The sequence below is a fragment of the Neopelma chrysocephalum genome, unplaced genomic scaffold (genome assembly GCF_003984885.1).
Source record: "Neopelma chrysocephalum unplaced genomic scaffold, ASM398488v2 Primary Assembly neopelma1_104, whole genome shotgun sequence".
NCBI lineage: Eukaryota > Metazoa > Chordata > Aves > Passeriformes > Pipridae > Neopelma > Neopelma chrysocephalum.
Genome location: NW_020897768.1, coordinates 2,283,550 through 2,305,018, shown reverse-complemented (window position 1 = coordinate 2,305,018; position 21,469 = coordinate 2,283,550). Strand labels below are relative to the sequence as shown.

The window sequence follows — 21,469 nt, the reverse complement described above, 5'->3', positions numbered from 1 at the left end:
CAGATATTAAATATACAAGCAGGAACTATTTCTGCACACAATGAATGAAGAAACTCATTAAAGAATATTTTTACTTACTATTTTGTTTATGATTCAAGTTAATTAACTAGCAAAAACATTTTAAACCAATTTGCTTGTTTTCATTTTATGGTTTTGATTTTTTTAAAAAACTTTTATGTGTACATGAGTTTAAAATGCAGTTTGTGTTTTGGAACTCTGATCCTCCATGAAAGTTGTAAACTACAACATGTATCCTCTAATACTACATTCATATAATAGGAGAAGACCTGACCACATACAGTGCTTACACAGGCTTTGTGCTAGTTGTCAAAGACCTCTACCACATAATAAATGGGAAGCAGGAGATTGGAGGATAGTGTCACCAGAGATCTTGCAAGGTTACTCACTAACCATTGTAAATGCATACCCGTAGTTTCACACACAGAGCCCTTGGATAATGTGAAAAAGCAGAGCAAACAAATTGCCAGTGCAGGTGATTGCACATGTTGTTAATACGAGGAGCAGATTACGCTAAAATCCTCTCTTTCTGGTTTCGACAAATCTCCTCTATCCTTCCAGATAATCCATACCATTTTGTCCCTCTCCTTTCCCCACTGAATAATCTTCAGTAGCTCCAAGCTAAATTTCTTTTCTCTGTTCGTATAAGTGCAAATTTTTCCTGGCCTGAGTATAGTGAACAGATTTTTATCTGTCCAGGAGAAAGAAGTGGGAAATGACTCAAGGAAGAAATTTAAGTCCTAGAAAGGTAGCAGTTTCAGGGTTTCCTACAATCAGAACAGAAGATGACTGAATTAAAGGAAGACATGGTGCTCTTTTTCCTCTGGATTTCCGTAACTGGATTTCTCACAAGCCTTTTGATGGGGGTGGGAAGGAAATTCTCAAATGACACACCCTTCTCCTTCCATGCCTTTGCAGCAATCAGATTGCACTGTGAGCTCTGTCTTCACAGGGGAAAAAGCCTAGAAATGTTACATTTGCTCTTCTAATAAAAAGTTATGACTTCAGGATTTCTTTGATAAGCCAGGCAATGACATAGCCAGACATAGTTACTAAAAGAATGTTTAATAACTTTTGATAGGTTATTCTTCAAACTTGTGTTAAAGGCATTCAGATTGATTTTTGTTAGGAGAATTCACTGAAATCAGATGTCTTTTCCCTGGTTTACTCTTCTCATATTTCTCTGTTAGGTAGAAAAATAAATGTAATTTGTAATGAAAACCAATCTTCAGCCTTTACTGTATCACTGAACAGAAATTTCCTGGCAAATATTTGCACATGGTGTGTCTCCCTATAGAATACATAAGAAGCAGCTACTTTCCCTGCCGTGTTTAATCATCATCATCATGGCTAGGCTTTGCGAACGAAGATTTGGGGAGGGCTCTACCCACATTTGCTACAAGCGTGCTGGTGGCTAAAAAGGCCAATATGAGATAGACAAGTCTAGTTGCAAAAGGCGCAGCAGAAGGACTCCTTAGGTGGTATTGGCAAGACATGATTCTTTCTGTGTTGTCTACCATGTTTAATACAATGATGAATATTTCATTAGTCTCAGAGTAAAAATCAAGAAACCTGTGGTTGAGGCTGGCTTTAACTGTGTATGTGCTTCTTCAGATTAAAGTAAGCAAAGAAAGAGCATTACAATACTGCAGGACATAAACGTATTGAAACTAATACTATCATAGATATATAATATCATACTAATATGTTCTTGTTCTGTAACATGTTGCATATTGTGGTAGTCTTCCTAAAATGATTATGAAATCTTTATAGGAGACACATTTTGTCAGCTGATTCATTTCCATGAATGCAGACACAAAATTACACTTCATTATAACAAACCTGTTTGAGTAACAGAAACTGCGATTATGAGACCTTCATGATAATTTTGTGATCTTTACTGAGTGGGAACCAAAGCCGAGGAACGAAAGGGATTACTTACACAGACTCTGGCGTGATAAATGCCTTCTCATTTGCTCCAGGTTAAATTGTGCATCTAAAATTTGGCATAAATAGCTCTGCCAAGATCATTTTATGGCCATTGCCCAACAGACATCAGATGGAAGTGTTCAGTAATTTAGACTGTATTTGAATTTTAGTAATTTAGCCTTTGAAAGCTTTCACGTACCTTTCCCATCAGGCTAATAGATTGAAAAGATCTGGATGAATGAGCAATCTAGTTGTGTTAGATGGCTATTGTGCTTTATAGCTGACACTTTTCCTATACTGTTATAGAATAAACCACCAATTTTTGCTGTACTAAAAGAAAGAAAAAAACCCAAGCCAAAACAAACAAAAAAAAATCAAAACACAAAAAACCCCAAAGAAACAAACAAAAACACACCAAAACCACCACAGATGATTTACCACTCAATACAAGGCAAATTGGTATTTTAAATATGCCTGTATTTAAATACCATAAAGAACCAGGCAAATACCAAAACCAAAATAAAAAAAATAAGTTGATAGATCATATACTGCATATGTGTCCTGAAGTGAGGACATTCTTTGCCCTAATGTCTCCAGGCTACCCAAGGCTCTCTTGCCCAATTTTGTTATATACTGCCTTAGATGATCTCTAAGAGTCTTTGCTCTATCTACTATTGTCTTTCTTAAAGAAAATTCCTGCAAATTCAGGTAAACATCTCTAGCAAGGGACATACCTTAAAATAATTCCAGCATTCTCATGTTTTATGTGTATTCTATTCTGAAGACAAATATAATTTAAACTTTTAGGAAGAGACAGGCATTGCATAGTGCCATCCACATGTTACCCAACTAATTGTTTACTTTGTTTGTGTACATGTTTGGTGAGATTTTAAATACCTGTAAAACTGGAAGCAATTTTAAAAATAAACTTGTAATAGAAGGGGTCAGTCAATGAGTCCTAACTGTGTTTCTTTTTTAGTTTTGATTTACATAAATGTATATATAACCTGTAAGGGAATTAATTAAAAAAATAAACTCCAACTGTAGAACTAACTTCACATAATACTAATGAGAATATGCATGGAACCATTCACTTGTGTGGCAGAGCAGTGCCAGTGGTTTAGTGTAGCTGGAAAATACTCAAAAACCCTAATTGAGAAAATAAAGACTAAAAACTCACAAAGAAGAATGTGAGCATTATATATATGTGTGTGTATATATATATATATAAACACACAACAGGTAATTGAAATACCTTTCACAGTTACAGTGATCATCACAAAAACATATTTTTAGATTCCTCCCCAATCACAGCAATTCTTATAGAATAATTGTATTTGGTATGGAATGATGATCTTTTAATGTTTATCGTCAAATAACTGATGGCTCATTATGGGTACTATGATTGCAAAAACTCCTTTAAGTTGCTAAAGCAAGTATAATGTTATCAGGAGAAAGCTAAATCAAAATGTTTTGTGTGTCTTTTAAAAAAGAGACTAATCCCTAAATCAGTAGAATTCTCTCTTAAAAACAACAGATAATAGAAAATTGATTCATATTTTTTTATTTTTTTTTTTTGTACTACGCAGGCAACACCAATTCTTTAAAGGAGTGCATCTCTATAATAACACTTCTTCTAGAAGTAAATAACAAATCTTCTGGAAGTCTTTTTGTACATGGGTCTTTTTCTCTACACGTACATATATGTATATGTATGTATGTCTATGCACACACACACACATATTTTTATTGTGTTTGATGTTTTCCAGCTTTTAAATAGCAGTGCAATCTCAGCCTAGAGGGAAGACGTATATTGCATACTTTAACCAACCATAATTGCTAGGAAATGTCCTCCTGCCAAGTTGGCATCAATCAGTGCAACAGTGTAATCATGTGTACTTAATCATAGGCAGAAAATGCTGAAACAGTGAAGAAAATCTCTTCCTTAAGCATTTTATTATCTGAAAGCTTAAGTGGACATCCAGTGATGCAGGGTAATAGCATAAAGCATCATTATTGTGTTATTATATTCAGGCTTGAGTGACACTGAATAAGCTGAATTTGTCTGATAAGAAATGCGTATTATAAATTTGATATGTTCTAATATAATTGCTGTGTTATCCATCATATAGCACTTAATCTTTTATTTCATGAAACAAAAAAAAAATCATTCTGTTACAAAATGGTTCACACAACTGAAAAACCCTCCTTCTAGTGTTGTAATGAGAGAAAGAAAGATGTGGGTATATGATTCAGATGGAAGCCGTTGCAATGAAGTTTTCATTTTGGATGACTGTGTGTTTGAGATCCATTTTCCTTTCACCCTATAACCTTGATAAACCCTCAGCACAGCTGTATACTGTGCATAGAAGGGAAGAGAACACCTGGGCAAAAAATGTATGATATCATGAGAATTTAATTAATTTCTGTGGAGCTGGACTGTGCCGCTGCTCAAACTTGGAGACATATAAATAATTTCAAATTAGGAACCGGTGAACTGGTTGGTTATTGCATAATCTTGGTCTGTGCCAGATGAATATGAAATTCATAAACTGTAATTTTATATCAGGCTTGGTACTTGTTTTAAAATTAGAAGTACTGATAATGTATGATGATTTATATCTTACTTCTACTTCAGAAACCTATTTAATCACATCACTGTCTTAAATGGATGAGCATCTTTCCATAACTTATACATCTGGTGAATTAACATTAACTGAGTGTTGCAATACTCTGCTATCTTAATCCAAAAAATTCATTATCCAACATCTGCTTTAGAAGGCAGCTTGTGATATAACAGGTGACAACTAGTTTCCATAGTTTCCACTGGAGTAATATATTGTATTTTCCCCATCAGCACTCACTGCTGAATAGCAAACAAATCATGGAGCTAAACAATAACCAAAGAAGATGAACTAAAAGATACTGCTTTTGCAGATAATTAAGCTATTGTGTCAGATTTCAGCAATGAGAAACAAAACCAGTGTCATTACAGGAGAAAAATGAATCTCTCATAGGTTATTGTGAAAATCATGTTCTAGCACTGTTTTTGTCCTAGATATATTAGCCTGCAGGCTCAGAGCATTGACTTTATACTTAGATACCAGCTATTTGTTGAATTTTATACAGAAAACATTGCACATATTTCTTCTTTTCTAATTTTACACCCTGAAGTTTTCCTCTAAAGCAGGATTCTAGCCCTTGGTTGCTACAGAACAACTCAATTTCACATTAGTAAAACCACAAACTATTTGGCAGTACAGAGGATCAATGCATACATTTATATATCAACTGACAGAGTAGAAATACAGTTCGAATACATATCAGTTGGGGAATGAAAAAGCGAAATCCAAGGATTTTGTTCCCAGGAAACAAATTGCATCATCCAGTGCTGAATATTTTTATTGTTTGATTTTTAAATTAAAATGTGTTCATTAGGCATATGAGTTAACTTAGGTTTTCTTAGATTTTGTATACCATGGAACAGAACTGTTCATGAAACTCCCTCAATATAATTAAAAGCTGTAAAAAGTAAGAGGTGAAACTAAGTTCCCATTTAAAATCTTGTCTTTAACTGCAGACGGACCTGCTCGTCTGTGCAAATATTTCTCTGGCTGCCAGTGGCGTATGCCAAATACACCTTTCAAAAATTTATATGCTCCTAACATGACTCATCAACATTTCTGCATTTGAAATGGCTGTTTGAACTGAAGAAAAAAAGCTTCAGAGAGACTTTTCCTTTTATTGGTATAGTTTAGAGAAACACCCTGCACTCAGTCAAAAAGTTTGATAATTTAACTTATGACTGTGTATAAAAACAGTTAGGAGAAGGAAGCATACCATGTTGAAAAATGCAAATGCATTTTCAGAGCAATGAACATGAGTTCCTTGCAAAATCTGTGATTGTGAATACAAGATGAGTACAAATACAGACACACACAATTGCACATGGAACAAGCAGATTTACAACTCTGTACAAATAGAGTTTTTTGTGTTTTCAATCTTTTATGGCTGCATGACGATATGCTTTCATAACATGTCTGTAAATGCAGGCTGTCTTAATAAACTACAACATGGTGATAAACCCTAGCAACTCTTAGCTGGGCATTTTCTACTGTGTTGATCTGAAACTTGCACAACAAGAAAATCTCAGACCTGAAAAAAAGAGAACTACTATGAAGATTAAATTACATCTTAAAGGTTGTAGGCGTGGTACTGTGTATGCAAATTAATTTACGTTTGCAGGAGAGTGTGAAGACAGCTGAATGGACTGTTTTTCAATATTATTTCAGCCCACATTCCGGGAGTATTTGATTCAGCATAAGAAATGAGTTATTCAGTTGTAGAGTTTTGTATGGGTTACTAGTATGAACCTGAAACTTTTTATTAAGCCATCAAATAATTTATAACATAGGGTTTCCTTTGACAGAATAACAGAGTGGTTGAAGTTGGAAGGGACCTCCAGAGGTCATCTGGTCCAACCCCCTCCAGGTCCCCCGAACCGTGTCCAGACAGCTCATGAATATCTCCAAAGATGGAGATTCCACAAACTCTCTGAGCAACCTGTGCCATTGTTCAGTCATCCTCACAGGAAAAAAAAAAAAAGGAAAAAAAAAAAAGGCCATTTTGCATGATCAGGTTGAATTTCATGTGTTTTATTTTGCAGCTGTTTCCTCTTGTCCTATCAGTGGACACTACTGAGTAGAGTCTGGCTCCCTCTTCTTCATTCCCTCCTTCAGATATTTATGCACATTGATGATATCCCCTTTAGTCTTCTGCTCTCCAGGCTGCACAGTCCCACCTCTCATAGCCTAGTCTCACAGGAAAGATGCCTCAGTCCCTTAATCATCTCAGTAGTCCTATGACAGACTCGCTCCAGTAGGTCCATATCTTTTTTATACCTGGAAGCCCAGCACTGGACACAGGTGTTGCCTCACCAGTGCTGAGTAGACAAGAATAATCACCTTCCTTGGCCTTCTGGCAGTGCTCTTCCTAATGCAATCCAAGATGCCATTGCCCCAAGGGCACATTGCTGGTACCTGGAGGGCTTGTTGTTCACCAGAACCCCAAGGTCCTTTTCTGTAAAGCTTCAGAAAACTGCTTTCAGGCCACTGAGCCTCCAGCATGTACTGGTGGCTGTGTTATTCCTCCCCATGTGTAGGACTTTGCACATCTTGTTTAAATTCATGAGATTCCTCTTTGCCCATTTCTCAGCATATCAAGAGCTCTGTGAATGGTGGCACAACCCTCTGGTGTATCAACCACTCTTCCTGGGTCTTTGTCAACTGAACTTGCTGACGGAGTACTCTATTCCATCATCTAGGTTGTAAATAGAGATGTTGAACAATATTGGGCCCAGTACCGACCCCTGGAGTACAGCACTAATGACAGGCCTCCTTCTGAACTTTGGGCCGCTGATCACAACCCCTGGGCCCAGTACTGGGCCCTTGAAAATATGAGTTCATCTGCTGATATGTTTCAAAAAAATATTTTCTACTTACAAATACTCATCAGTGCTTGATAATCCGGTGTCTTAGTGGGATTTTGGGGCTTTAGGGTTTTTTTTTTGTGATGTGTGAAAATTCTGTTTTCCAAATCTTAAAACACATGGCCCTGCTGAAAAAAACCAAAAATGTTAGTAGGAGTTAGTTAGGAAGAAACAAAGGTTTTTTTCCAAAAACAGAAAACAGAATTACAGTTCTGTGAATGATGTTTGGGGAAATAAAAAATTCAGAAATTACAGGATGCAAAGAGACCCAGTAGGATACAGAAGAAATATTCTACTAAGTCATAGTTGAGTCTTCAACCAATCCCTGAGCCTCCCTCAGATGTTTTGGTTTAAAAAAAGATAGGGGAAAAGGGCAACGTTTTCACATTACTGTGTTGACTGTATAAAAAATGAGTTGATGGTGGATTGCATTGCATTCTTTAGCACATGCAGCCTTTTTTCTTGTTTCTGGATATTTTAAGTTGGTGCTGGGAAATGGCCCTAGAGGGGCAAAGGAAAGATTGCTTTGCCAATAGGGCAAAACCTGGAGAAATGTGAAGTGCTCCTGGTTTGTGCAGTATACCTGGCAGTGTTTGAGAAGCTACTGGATAGGTTACTATGGTGTATCCTTAATTTCTTTGAATCCAGGTTTATGCACAAGAACTGATGTTTCTCTCAGATGCTTAATCTCTGCTAATCTGAAATGAATCCAAATGAAAGCAGTCAGTGAGGTGAAATTTCCAATTAAAACAAGAAGACCTGATGTACTCATCAGACAATTGCATAAATGTGGCACTTGTAAGGCTCTGCTTGTATTAAGACAGACTTGTTTGTAGGTTTTCCAGTATTGAAGAAACTATGGGATATGCTCAATAAGAGAGACTAATATATTGCTCAGTCATATATATTATAGTGTTTAAAAAAAGATTCTTCTAACAGCTCTCTCAACCTATTCATGCTTCAAAACCCTTTTCAAAAGGTATAGGTGATAGTCCTTACTAGTCTGGAATCACTGTATACTTCAGGAGCATAAAAAATATTCAAGGGGAGCAGTGTATTACAACAGAGTCCAGAGTTTGCAAAGAAAAGGTAGAAGCGCTTGAACTGCTTCCTTATAGAGAAGGAAGTGTAGGATTGGGATGGACTTGCTTTTGGGGTTGTTGAGATTGAAGAATCCTGCAACAGAGCTTGCCAAATATTTCAAAATAAAAATAAATTCACAATCATACAGTTGGCACAAACGTGGTAATGGTGATAGAGAGCATTTTTTGGAAGTTAGTTGCAATTTCTTCCTTTAGAGACAAAGCAGTGGGTGCTCAATGGAAGGAGCACAGGCAAGAATAGGTGTCTGATATCTATCTTCTCATTATTGTCATGTGCAAAGAAATAAAGCTAATGGTTTATCTGCTGGTGAACAGACCTACAGGAGCAGGCTTGGGAGCAGTTAAAATTTTGCAGTTTGTGTACCCTGAAATCACTAAGTTGAGTGATGGAAAAATCTCTGGGTTTTTAACAGCAGTATGAGGTATGATAATTCTCAGAATGCCTTAGTGAGGCTCTGGGAAAGCCTGGACATCAAAATTTCAGGTTAAGACAGAAATTTTGAACCCAGATGATTTATAGGAGGTTTTAGGAGTCCAGAAGAATCTTGAGACTTTTACCCAATCCACTTAGCCTGAGCAGTGGTGAGTGTAAATAACTAGGGGTTAGTCAGATCTGCCCAGATTGGTGACTTTAACATCATAAACCCCAGGTCTGTGAAACTTAAGTTCAACAAAATAATCTAACCTTTGCTGTGAAGTAGGATTAGTTGCAGCCACTGGAAGCTGAGAATACTCAGCACCTGGAGGTGTGATGAAGTCATATATGTTTGCCTTGGCTTGCTATGCTGAATTTAAATGAATTATGAGACATTGATATCCAGTACCTGTCCAGATAATTCATTAAAACAAATGGCAGTAAAAACTTATTTAAATTAAATGTTTTGGTTTTAATTAAATACATTTCAGTTTAAATAATTGATCATTTGAATTATGAGAAAGAAGAAATAAACTAGTCTCAGTTACTTCCATTTATAGCACTCTTTTCTTCAACAAAACAATAGTGATGAAGTTACTGTTATTTCTTTGGTGTCCACTCATATTTTCTATGATGAAGTGAATTATTTTATTGAAAGACAAAGTATTTAGTTGTCCAAAACTTGACTTGACACATTTCATTAAATTTAGAACATTTTACTTGAATGGAATGGAAAACCAGAAGGAATGTGTAGCATGTATTTCCATGCTTCTAAAATCAATACTGTAGAACTAGGTTAATTAGGCTTAAATAATAGCTTGGAATGAATGGGTTCACAATCACTTGTATTCAGTTCCAAATAATTCAACTGTAAGTTTGTGTAATTTTTTGGTGAGAAAACGTGTAATATAAAGTGACAGCTATTTACTGATATTTAGATGTTAAGATGGCAAGGCTCTGGGTGCCTGGTTTGGGTGTGTTGATTGGGTTTGTATGTGTAGGGTAACTGCCCTGAAGTCCTGAATGCAGGTGGAGTCCGTGGCTCTCGCGCATGGGCTCTGAATCAATGTACCACATTCGTGCTGAATGGGAAACTTGCTTGGCAAATTCACCTTATGTGGCACTTGGCTAACAGCTCCCAGGATCCTCTTTCCAAATGGAATTAGTGAGTCCACTTTTAAGGTGGCACTGAATTCAGCAAAGTACTGCAGAGCATATGAGTTGTGCTTACTTATATAACACCTCCTCAATCTGACCTTGTATTTCTAGGATAAAAAAGAAAAGATCACTCTCATTTCCTAATTATTCAACCCTATTTTCACTATCTCAATTCAGAATGAAACTTTAAGAAAGGAAATTTATGGCCAGGATAATGTTAGCCACATTAGTAATCAATAATATTGACTTTGGAGCCAGTCCTCAATATATGCTGTATTTTAAATACCTATATTTGCTTTCACACTAATTTAGTAAACAATTACAGAAACTTTTTGCTTTACTATTTAGGAAAGACTGAAGAATTTAGTTCTAATGTAAAAGAGTGATTTACATTTGGCTTTGAAAAAGTTCTGTGAGCATTCCTTTCACCCAGTTCTTATGTGAGCATTTTCCTCTATAACATAAGAAAAAGAAAAGAATTTCATCTCTGTGAATAAAAAGGACAGTAAATTAATAATTCCCTTCTTATGGATTTCTGACTCATAGCACAGAATTGAATTTATTTAGGTGTTTCTTTGATAAGGGTCCAGATTAATAGCTTCAAAGAGACCTAAACATTTTGAAACAGTTCAGTGATGAGCATTCATAATAAGCATATATATCCTTATATGCCATTATTTAAGTATTATAAATATATGTGTATATAAATACTATAAATATTATAAAATATAAATATTATTAAAAATTAAAACAAATGTAAAAATGTTTGCAGGTGCAAAAGCCCCTCTTTTCCCCTTTTATTGTCATGTTTAATTCCTGATCACATTGCTTGGAAATGATAGAAAAGTACTGAATTCTATTTGTTTCTTTTATTACAGGAAATATGTTCAGATATCAGAAAGTTGGAGTTTAATCTTCAATGCTAAGATTATCATCATAAAACTCTTCAAAAGTTTAGATTAAATTCTATCATGTAGCATTTCAAGAAAAATAAACCAGTTTATAAGAAAATACACTGATGGACTTGAGAGTCAGAGTTGAATAAGTTATGTGCTAATGAATCTAGGGAATATGATAGTTAAGTCTGACTTTTTTTAATGCCATTTACATCTCTCAGTATACCTGAGATTTTCCTCTTTAGAATACAGTTTGCTTCTCTGTCCAGTGAATATCATCAAGGTTACCTGATGCATATTTGGAGCAACACTTGAGTGAATGCAGAAGGTGGGATGAAATACAGATGCTCATATACTAAATGGAATATCTTGCGATAAATGCAGGTGTTTAAAATTGGATTTTCTACTTCTGGATGCTGTTTATAAATACGTTTTTTACCTGTAAGTTTTCTGGCAGCGTTCCACATAACTGCCTACATCTCACCCTCTGCCACACTACCACTCCTTGGATTAATAGCTGGGCTTGATCTGGATCTTGTTGCTTCTGTTCAGATATTTTTAATGAGAGGGTCCTTCAGCTGTGGAACTTATTTTACTTTTCTCCTCGAGCCTATATAGTCTGTATTTTATCTGAAGTTGGTCTTCTTGTGCAGCCACCTCGAAAGTGATACATTAGATACAGCAACCATGAAGAAGTGTAAGAAGCTAGAAGACTTCTTGCTACCTGGTAATAAGCAGGAATTAGAGGCTATTCTGTTAACAAGGGAAAAAAAGTGGTAATTTGGTTAAAGTATCTGAAATCTTCTTTAATGCGTGCTACAGAGAAGGAAAGGAGACATTATAAATATAGATGCCATATCTCCTGGTGGATCTTATTTAAAGGGCTTATGCATTAACAAAATAAAATATATTCAAATTAAAAAACAAATACAGAACTGATAATATTTTAATCATCATCATCATCATGGCTAGGCTTCGTGAACAAAGATTTGAGAAGGGCTCTACCCACGTTTGTTGCAAGATATTTTAATCATGTTATATATTAAATTGTTTAGCTAGAAACTCTGACAATACTTAAACCCAAATCTGGATGCATTAATTACTTACTCAGTTTTATACACTTCATTCCTAATCTTTGATGCACCATGTACTTTAAAAAGAGTAGAGAGACACTTGGGAGTGAACATATCTATAATCTGTACAAGGTCTAAGCTTTTTTTCTGTAAATTATTTTCTACCTCTTTTTACTGCTTGTCATTTCCTTAATCATCTCTCCTTTTGTCTCAAATCTCATTCTGAAAAGACCAAACCTAAAACATCTTATACCTGATACATACCTGCCTAATGGATTATTAAATCAGCTGTTTTAAACTTACATTCTTGAGAAAGTACTTTTTGCTAATTTGTTGAGCTTGCCATTTGTTTTGGTTTTCCACTGACATGACTTCAACTTTTCTTGTTTGATATGTTTCTTTTCTTTTCAATATATTTGTTTATTTATTTCTGTATTTCTGCTCTTTCTCACTTGAAGTTAGGCATAAACTTCAAAAAGTTCACTGAAGGTAAAAGTATTAAAATCTTTTCTAAATAGCCATATTTATGCCAATTCTGTGGTAAGGCATAAATACAGCTATATATAAATATATATATTTTAATATTTCTAGCTTTTGTGGCAACTCTGGGGTTCAATAGTAGCGTCTTTTCACTGTCTTTTCCTCATGCTTGTTAAATTTAGTATGAAGAGGGGGACCCTCGCATACCTACTTGTTCTTCTGTGACTGTCCTCTGTACCATTACCCTGGCTATCCATAAATCTGTCAGCAATGAAACTAATTTAGATTATAGCAGTACAAACGAAGTAGATTTAAAATATCTTTGATTCCAGCAGTGAAAATTGCTTTTATATTTTTACAGTGCTATTACAGACCATCTTCCCAGCATGTTTCATTTTTCTCCTTACTATGCAAAAACGTCTTGGCTCTGGATGTGCTGTGCTGTTCAGTTTGGGTTAGTCAGATTGCTGTGTAGAAGGAGTGCAGGAGAAATACAGATGCAGTGTTTTCTGCCTTGACCTCTGGCTAGAGAAAATGCCAAGGCACTGCTGCCTTCCAAAGCTAAGCCCTCATGGCAACCTGAGGTTCCTGGAAGGAGTTTTCGTCTTCATCCTTTTTCTTACTGTCAGTCCAGCTTTGTCCCAGTCTGTGCCACCAGTTTGTTCTCTGGCAAGCAGCTGTGCTAGGCAGTGATGCTGCTGGTGCTGGTGCAGTGCCATCAGGAGAGGAGACAGTGCTGCTTCAGTCAAGAGCATGTTTATTCTGAGCCTACAAAAAAACTTTCCAGACACAGACTATGGCTAAACTGGATGATCAAAGAGAGATTCAGGGTTCCTAAGGGGACCCACATGCAGCAGGATCTAGACCAGAACCTGAATTAGTCTGGAGAAATCCTTTTTCTAGAAAAATTGACAACCAAACACACATGCCATGCTACCATCCCCACAACTCTGTTGAAAAACAGTGCTTGCTGTGACAAATCACCCTTCTGCCAGCTTCTGCTCTCAGAATGGTACAGCAAGGTCTGTGCTGACAGGATTTAAGATATTCTCTATCTCCTGACGTAGAATCAGACTGTGGTTTTTAATAGATTTCAGTATATGCTAGTAGCACTATTAAGAACATTTCTGTTCTGCATCTGTAAAATAAATTTAGTACTTGCCAAGACAGTCCTTACTTCAAAGACAGCTCATATTATCTTTACTCTGTAATGCAATAAGTAAAAAAAACCCACTAAAATTTCTTTAAAAATTAATTCCTGTGTCATGTATCAAGTTCAGTCCAGTGTACTATGCGCTATCAACTTGTACAGATTATCACCTAGTGGCATTTTTTAAAGTTCTAAAGTGATTCAGAAGCCATAAAAGAAAGGGCACTCCACAAACCTGTAGTAAGATATTTTCTTGCACAGACTTCTCATCCTTCATTGCTCTTTCCAGTCTCCTCAGGACAAGCAGCATCTTTTGTTTATTGTGCCACATGGGACTTAGAGAGTATAGCAGTAGCCAGGCTGGATGAGACAGGCACACTAAACAAGAGTAAACGTGTCTGAATTTTGCTGGCTGCTGTTGCTGTCCCTGTTATCCGTGACGGGGGGTCTGTAAACCTACAGTGGTAGATAGCAGGAGGCAATCTAGGTGGCAATTCCACCTGTCATAGCTGGAATAAAAAAGGATGCATAGGTGCTATGTATAGCTTGTTACTTTTGTTGGCTTTACTGTAGATCATAGTAGATGGTTACTCCAGCCTTAATAGCAGTTAGTGATCTCAGTAGTAGCAGAGCTTCAGCAAACAGCTGGAGAAGAACAGTGGCAGTCCTACACCTCTCCTTGCCTCTGAAGCAACTGGGTTTTCCCAGAGGAAAACCAGCCATCTCATATTCCTTCCTTCCTAACCGCCAGTGTAAACATCCAGTGCAAATCCATAACAATTTCTTTAGGATTAGGTGGCTACACCACCCTTCCTGCAACCTGTTATGTGCCCCCTGTTCGTATTATCAATTCCCTTATATGTCTCCTTCAAGTGGCAACTGTAAATAAGCACAAGTCTCTGACAGCCAGGACTCACTTGGAATTAAATTCAGGGATAGGGAGCTGCCAGCTAACTGACTTCTGTGGCAACATAGCTGCCATTTGAATGAATTATAGACCACAGTATCCATTTGTTTGGGGGCTTGTGAGCAAGAGGGGTGGAACAAATTGGGATAAATGGCTGAAATTTAATACAGATTTCTGCAAGTTTTTCAAACGCCATGCAACCATCTTCAGTGTGGTTATTTTGTGTGGCTAACAGCGTTTCCATGTAAACTGAAATAATCTTCTGTTGAAGGGTCTCTTTAGTATGAAAAACAAAATTTAAATTGATTATACAATTAGATGAGGCATATTTTGCTCTGTTCTATCAAAGACTAAAATATCTGGGTCAAAGTTTCATAGCAGTTGCCTATGTACAATTTACACCGTGGGATTGGCAGCTTCTCTTCAGATGCCGAGGAGCAAGACATTCCCCCTCCCTTCCACACTGCTTGTAGAGTGCGGCGCCCCATGCTGATGATGCCAGGCAGATTTAATTGTGCATGCTCAAAGAGAAAAATGACATCCACGCTTGGGTGAGTGCTCTCTGTGGCAAGCTGACAAATCCCCCAGCTGTCAACTAACCTCAAAGGCAAGTATACGTGGCTCTAGCTTATGTCTGCTTGCATTCTGCCCATAGGCATTTAGAAGCTGTAACTCATATTGGCTGCAACACATTCAGACCACTACTGAGAGAAATGCATGGTCTATTTTATGTGTTTCAATCTCTAAGGGTGATCCACACAATTAAGGTTTATTTTTCAGACAGATTTTATAAGCAAGTAAAGACAGCAATTTTTTGCATATGTGGCAAGTGAAAGTGCAAAACATTTATGGCTATGAATCTGGCTAGGTTGCTGATTGCTTAGAGAAAATAATTTCTTTCTGAGGCTCAGATGGATTTATATTTATGTTTTTATGTATTTATTGGGGTTACTGTCTGCCAGAGAACTGCATGCACACAAAATGGCCTTACTTAAGTGCCAATATACATGGGCAAATGCAAAGAGGCATGTGTTGCTCGTGTAGTATTAGAGTAATTCTGGCAGAAGCATTGTCACTTGTGGTGCACTGCAGGCTGTCCGTCTAAACCCATCATTACCTGGCACCTATGCTCTAGTGAAATAACTAGATCAATCTGCAAATGGGCAAAAAGCCATCTTAACAGATGGCTTTGATTGTAGGTAACCAGGAAACCATGCATATACATTAAACATGGGTTCAGAGAGTGTGGGCCTTATCTAGGAACATCAAAACAGCTGTTGGTTTTGAGCTCCACTGTATACTGTTGAGAACATGTGACATACCCATCAGACACCCATGTAGGGTGGGCTAGAGCCAGTTCCCACAGTTCTGATGAACTTTGTAGGAATTGCGTGGTTGGGAGTGGTCTCAGATCAGATGAATCTCGTTTTGCAATGAACTTTGAATTAATATTAAAGAGACAAAGGATGAAGTTTGAAAGTGCGGATCATAGAATCGTAGAATGGCTTGGGTTGGAAGGGACCTTAAAGATCATCTAGTTCCCACTCTCCTGCCATGGACACCTTCCACTAGATCAGATTGCTCAAAGACCCATCCAACCTGTGCTTGAATACTTCCACGGATGGGGCATCTGCAACTTCTCTAGGCAACCTGTTGGAGTGTCACACCACCTTCACAGTAAAGAATTTCTTACTAATATCTAATCTAATCTAAATCTTTCTTTGAAGCTACTCCCCCTTGTCCCGTCATTACATGACCTTCTAAAAGGTCTCTTCATCTTTCTCGTAGCCTGCTTTCAGGTACTGGAATGGTGCAATCAGGTCACCCTGAAGCCTTCTCTTTTTCATGCTGAGCAGTTCTCTCAGCCATTCCTCATACAGAGGTGCTCTATCCCTCTGATTAACTTGGTGGCCTCCTCTGGACTCGCTCCAACAGGTCAATGTCCTTTATGTGCTGGGGACCCCAGAGCTGGATGCAGCACTCCAGGTGGGGTCTCACCAGAGCAGAGTAGGACAGAATCACTTCCCTTGACCTGCTGCCCATGCTGCTTTTGATGCAGCCCAGGATACAATTGGCCTTCTGGGCTGCAAGTGCACATTGCTGACTCATGTCCAGTCTCTCATCCACCAGCACCTCAAGTCCTTCTCAGCAGGGCTTCTCTCGATCTGTTCAACCCCCAGCCTTTATTAACACTGGAGATTGCCCTGATTCAGGTGCAGCACCTAATTTGCATGCCCACCTCTCACCCAAATTTTAGGTGTTGGAGAGGGCTATCCGATCTATCTGGCACAATTGTTGTAAGTTTCCTAACTAGAGACTGATAGAGAGATGCTATGGATATGTGGTTAAAAGGTCTGATATGTTTATATTGGAAGTATTGGGAGTCTTAGAACAGGGTCTTAATAAAAATAAAAAAAGATTTTGGGAAAGGTCTTTTACCTTTCCAGCCTGCGCAATGGATTTTTTTAGGTGAGACACAGCATGCGCTGAACTGAGCCCACCCTTTAATCCTAAGGTTCATCTGCCGGGGCCAAGCAAGCTTGGACAATGGCAGTGAGGTCCTCAGGACGTAGGTTTGTTTAGAGTGACCTTCTCATAGATGGATGGCCTCACAGGGCTAACGAGCTCCATCTGCCCGGGGGACTGGGATTTGAACCTGGGTCGCAGCGGTGAGAGTCCCACATACTAACCACTAGGCCACCAGGGGTCCCCAAGAACAGGGTCTTAAAATGTAAAGAAATAACAGGAAATATCTTGTCAACTCAGGAATTAGTTCATCAAGCTCTTTTGGTACTGAGCAGCCAGTGCTATTCTTTTTTGTAACAGCCTGATATTAAAGCACTCAATTAAAAAGTGGGAATTCTGGGATTCTTGGCCTTTTCAGTATACTGAATTGCAGATCCTGACTCCATGAGTCCAGATGAGTGGTTCTCACCATGCTTTGAAGCTGAATTATAGTACAGTTCACCTTTGTAGGGCCACAGAGAACAGAGTGAAACAGGGACTCCAGGAATTCCTCACTGCCAGTTATTTTCACAGTCTTAGTGCTTCCCCATATACACAAGAGAGCATGTGGACAGTGTCTCTTTCAGTGTCCAAAATCAGTACACATCTGAAAAACAAACCAAACCAAACAAAAAAAAAATCAAAAACAAAAGGGCCATATTCCCATCACCTAGCTCTACCTAAAATTCAGTGGGTCTTATGTCCCATTGTCTGGCTGTGAGTTTTCTGAAGCAGGTACTTAATGGAAATTTTAGGCTAATTGGAATTTAAGGTGCCTGAAAATAGGTCAAAGGCAGCACTTTAATAGCTATAGAGAAAATAACTCCAAGCAAAGGGGGTTTTTTACTACTTTTTTATTCAGTTAAAATCAAGGAATTTGATGACTCAGATACGAGGTGTTAATATGTAGTTGTTTGTAAAATTAAGATAGACGTAAATCTGTCCTAGTAGTAGCAACAATACATGAAGGGTAGTCTGCTCTTCACATGATACATGGCTAGCTTAACTGTGTGAGGAATGTGTATATGCTGTAAAATGTCACCTGTGTAAGGGACCAAATGAGCCCTATTCATACTTCACAATTGTCAGTGCGATGAATTGTGTTATCATTTTAGATTTGACACATATAACTGCATTCTTAAGGTAGTTTGCATTTAACCTAAATTACTTTCCCCCTAACTATCTGGTGAGAATGAAATTCAGCTGCCCTAGATAAGAGTAATGGTATTTATTAATAGAATTATAATAGAACTTAAATGTGCAGAGTACATCAGGACAGGAGATCACAGTCCTTAAGGGATTGATTTATCCTTGACTTCTATGAGCCTTTGTTATGGTAATGATAGATATATATTCCCAAAATCCATTTCGTTTGTCTATGCCTTACCCTTTGATTTCTTTATTAACTCTCCTCCCTTGTCAATACAATGTTTTTGTTAATTCAGATCAGGTTTTGCAGCTTGCGTCATACTTTGCTATTTTTTTACCAAAATGGTTTATTGAGTTCTCTTGCAGCTTATAGGCTTTCCCCTCTCTGCTGCACCTCCTGCCACTGCTGCCAGAAGGGCCCGTGGGTGAGCTGCCACCAGTCAGACTCTGACCAACCTAATTAATCACTCCCAACCTTCGCTAATAAACATAATTTTGGTAATTTAGGGTAAATGTGTTGATGTACTCTAGAATACTAAAAGTTTTATCTAAATATGTAATTTGGGGTTTTACGCATTTACATAAATATTAAAATTTATGGTGGCCCTGGGTGCTACTGACATTGCTGAAATGGTAAATCCTTGGTATTTCTAAAGTCAAGATCTGTGTTTGGGTGAACAGTCATGGGCATGGGTGGTTAGCTCACAGTGTTTGTAAATACGGGCCACCATGATATGAGCCAATGGCACCCTTCACATCATCAGTAAATGGAAAAGCTGTTTAAAGGTAATAATGTTTTTAAGGATATAAACAAGAACAAAACATCAGCTGTAAGAATAGCTATAAGACTATTAGAGAGCTATAAGAAAAGCTATAAAGTACAGAACATTTCTCATGAGCTTATTTTAATATAAGAAGTGGGGTGGTTTTTTTCTGAAACACAATATACTACTGCTTTCTTCAGTATAGGTATGTCTTGCAACACGTGCTCTTTCTTGGGACTAGATCTATATGAAAGGTCAGTAACATAATTTTGCTGCTGTGCTAGGCTCTGAACTCAGCTACAGTTAAATAGATACTCTGACTGTAGCTATACTCATAGCAGTTATGAAAGATTAATTCAGTGTTATGTTTCTGTTTAATGAAAGAGTTGAAATTAGCATTTCTGCTAATTTCAGGTTTAAGGTTTAGAAATTATGATCCTAATTATTCTTTTTGAGGGGAACATAAGATAAATTATTTACATAGAATTATTTTTTTTAAGTGAAATCTTTCTCTTTCAAGATATATGTCCCAGCATCTTCCGTGTACTTTGTTGTCTTTATCTTGCCATTTCAAAATACATTATACATATTTCTTCATTGGACATGCAGTAAAATAACGTGTACTCTAAATAACCTGTTATGCCATTGCATAACAGTATGGTGAAGATTTCCAGATCTTGTTGTGTATTATAAATTTAATTTGGATTTTCTGTTTCGTCAATACAATGATTTTAAATTATATTTTTGCCTGAGGAAGGAATAGCAGCTTTGAGGCAATTTCTGATAGAATCCATTTATACAGCAATATTCCAAAGGAGAGGTTAACACAGCAACACAGAAACTCCAGTTTCTGTCCCTTGCAGGTCCTTTCTCTTTTTTTTTTCCTGCCTACTTCTTCCTCAATCAAAATGTACTTGCATTATTAATGAAGTTCAGTCCCAGCACTGGTGTGGAATCTGAAGGGTAAACTCAAACAGCAAGTTTGAAGTTCTAATCCTTGAAAAGCCAGTGTGAATAACAAATGATATTAAGCAGGGCACAGTAGATAGTACCTGGTTCAACAATTCTGCAAATGTGATTTCATTGATTCTATCTGTGTTTTTCCCTCTGTGTTTTACAGAGCACATTGACTTCGGAAGATGTCTTTGCTTATTGCCATTAACATTAGAATGATAGAAAAATGTGCAAAAAGATTTGGGTATGGTGCGAACTGAAAGCCATTATGTACTTTATTAGCAAATTAGGGATTTGGTTTTAATTATGGTTGTGCTGCAATTATCACACACTATATTGTGTAAATGGAGCTTTTTTCTGAATTTCATTAATAGTTTTTACTCCAGTTACACTCCCTAGAAGGGAACAAGTAAGGCCGCAGTTCCATCTCACTGTTGGCTTGATTTTTAACTTGGCTAAAAGAGGTGTCACTTGTAATGTGCCCTGGATGGTCACTCACCCAAGAAGTAGCATTTTCAGACCCTTGCATGACAGCCAGTGGCACTTGCCTGTGGAAGGATAGAAGGACTGAAAGGCTGAAATTCATTCTGTTTTGAAGCAATAATTAGCTGTCACATGATTATACTGCCAGCAAGCTGGCTACTGGAGTGACTCTTAGTACTGTGATCAGCCTGCAAAGAGCTGAATACAAAGGAAAGAAGCTAAAGAAAAAGGAACTTCTGACTGAGACAAAGCTTGTAACATAAGTAAAAATTGCCCACTATGTATTATAGTGGATGAAACACTCCATAGACAGAGAGGAACAGCTTCTCATTCAGAAGCCCTGGTCCTTATGGGGGACTTCAACCTCCCTGATGTCTGTTGGAGGGACAACAGGCAGGGCACATGGGTTCCTGGAATGCATTGAGGATAGCTTCATTTTTCAAATGCTAGAGGGGCCATTAGGGAGAGACACTATGCTGGACCTTGTCCTCAACAACAGGGAGAGGCTATGGGGAATATGAAGCTCCGGGACAGCCTTGGCTGCAGTGACCATGAAATAGTAGAGTTCAAGATCCTTAGGGCAGCAAGGAGGATGCACAGCAAGCTCTACCCTGGACTTGAGAAGAGCAGACTTTGGCCTCTTGAGGGAGCTGCTTGGTGAGATAGAGGCCCGGAGGGACAGGGGCCCAAGAGAGCTGATTAATTTCAAGGATCTCCTCTTCCAAACATGCATTCCAACAAAGAAGTCAACAAGGTGTCTGTAGGAGCAGCTAAACAAGACAACACCAGCCATCTGGATGATAGAAGAAGAAGAAAATATTAAAGCAAAAATATTGTGGTCCTGAGAGAGCCAGAGCTAAGATTAGTGTGTATGGGAAAAGAATAACAAGGTCAAGCTGGAAAGCTGCTTGAAGCATGATTGTTCTTCGTGGCTGAAGGCAGCCACAGGAGTGGTTGTATGGTATGTGTGCAGACAAGTAACATCTTCCTGGCTGGA

The 21,469-nt window shown here is 37.7% G+C and overlaps 1 protein-coding gene across 29 annotated transcripts in view; it reads left to right on the top strand.

The window, feature by feature from the left end:
- Positions 1–21,469, top strand: part of KHDRBS2 (KH RNA binding domain containing, signal transduction associated 2) — a 380,194-nt gene that overhangs the window by 201,443 nt on the left and 157,282 nt on the right. The window lies entirely within an intron of this gene.